At 42.9% G+C, this 1,930-nt stretch overlaps 1 pseudogene; it reads left to right on the top strand.

Moving 5' to 3' along the window:
- The first annotated feature begins 944 nt into the window (after nt 1-944).
- On the top strand, nt 945-1,340 carry LOC119878168 (annotated as a pseudogene).
- Nucleotides 1,341-1,930: the final 590 nt, after the last annotated feature.

The raw sequence follows: 1,930 nt of genomic DNA, 5'->3' as shown, positions 1-1,930 counted from the left end.
CAGCCACTCTGGAAAAACTGTGTGGAGGTTCCTCAAAGAGTTAAAAATAGACCTGCCCTACGACCCAGCAATTACACTGTTGGGGATTTACCCCAAAGATACAGATGCAATGAAATGCTGGGACACCTGCACCCGATGTTTCTAGCAGCAATGTCCACAATAGCCACACTGTGGAAGGAGCCTCTGTGTCCATCGAAAGATGAATGGATAAAGAAGATGTGGTCTATGTACAATAGAATATTACTCTGCCATTAGAAAGGACCAATACCCCCCATTTGCTTCGAAGTGGATGGAACTGGAGGGTATTATGCTGAGTGAAGTAAGTCAATCAGAGAAGGACAAACATTATATGGTCTCATTCATTTGGGGGATATAAAAAATAGTGAAAGTGAATAAGGGGAAAGGAGAGAAAATGAGTGGGGAATATCAGAGAGGGAGATAGAACATGAGAGACCTCCTAACTCTGGGAAACGAACAAGGGGTGGTGGAAGGTGAGGTGGGCGGGGGGTGGGGGTGACTGGGTGATGGGCACTGAGGAGGGCACTTGATGGGATGAGCACTGGGCGTTATGCTATATGTTGGCAAATTGAACTCCAATAAAAAATAAGTTAATTAATTAATAAAAGCCAAGGTACCTGGTATTCAGATCTCCCATGCTGGCTCTTTGAACAATGTGTTAAGCATTTCCAGATGCGCTTTGATGTATGCCTTTGATCTTGATACAGGAGCCAATGATTTGAAAGGTTCTTATTCCTATGCCACTTGAGACCCTCTTTAACACATACTTTGTCATCTCCATGCCCATGCCTGGTGATGGCATGCACTGAGGCCACTAAAAAGAAAGAAGGAATGAGAAGACATGATTTAGAATGAAGACATTTTCCAAGAGAGGTGAAAATAAACATTAAAGAATTTCTCGCTTCCTTTCTAACTAGGGGCTTCCTTTCTAACTAGGGCCTGGCAGAATGGCTCCCGCAAAGAAGGGTGGTGAGAAGAAGAAGGGCCGTTCTGCCATCAATGAGGTAGTGACCAGAGAATATACCATCAACATTCACAAAAGTATCCATGAAGTGGTTTCAAAAGCGTGCCACTCGGGTACTCAAAGAGATCTGGAAATTTGCCACGAAGGAGATGGGAACTCCAGAGGTGCGCATTGACACCAGGCTCAACAAAGCTGTCTGGGCCAAAGGAATAAGGAATGTTCCATACCGTATCTGTGTGCGGTTGTCCAAAAAACGTAACAAGGATGAAGATTCACCACACAAGCTCTACACGCTGGTTACCTACGTACCGTCACCACTGTCAAAAATCTACAGACTGTTAATGTGGATGAGAGCTAATCGCTGATTATCAAACAAAGGTATAAACCTGCAAAAAAAAATTCTCCGTTTATTCTAAAAAAATGGTTGTTATTAAAGGAATGGAGTAGAACAAAATTAAAGTTACTCATCCTTCTCTGCTCTAATAGCTAAGCTTCTCACTCTACTATAGGAATGAATGTTTGGACATTAAAAATTAAGCTATTAATCATCTCTTTTCCTTCCCACGAGTGGTGAGCTCTTTGCATTGGGGAAGAAGTTTACCTACGTCCTTGAAGCTGTGCACACACTCCATGCGAGATTATGAGTACAAGGTGACAAAGGAGAGGAAAAGAAAAACTTGCAGAACTCAGTGATAACTCCCCCTCACTCTGGAAGGAACATTGGTTTGCAGGTGTAACACTTCCCTCTTGTGACTGTACATGTGAACTCCTTTACTTAGAACTAGGAACCAAGCCAGTCCACAGTCTTCTTCACAGTCTTTCTTCCTTCCTTCCTTCCTTCCTTCCTTCCTTCCTTCCTTCCTTCCTTCCTTCCTTCCTTCTTTCTTTTCCCTTTCTTTTCTCTTTTCCTTTCCTTTCTTCTTCTCTTCTCTTCTCTTCTCTTCTCTT

This window comes from Canis lupus, unplaced genomic scaffold (assembly GCF_011100685.1).
Source record: "Canis lupus familiaris isolate Mischka breed German Shepherd unplaced genomic scaffold, alternate assembly UU_Cfam_GSD_1.0 chrUn_S1063H1232, whole genome shotgun sequence".
Taxonomy (NCBI): Eukaryota; Metazoa; Chordata; class Mammalia; order Carnivora; family Canidae; genus Canis; species Canis lupus.
This window is presented reverse-complemented; position numbering and strand designations above follow the sequence as displayed.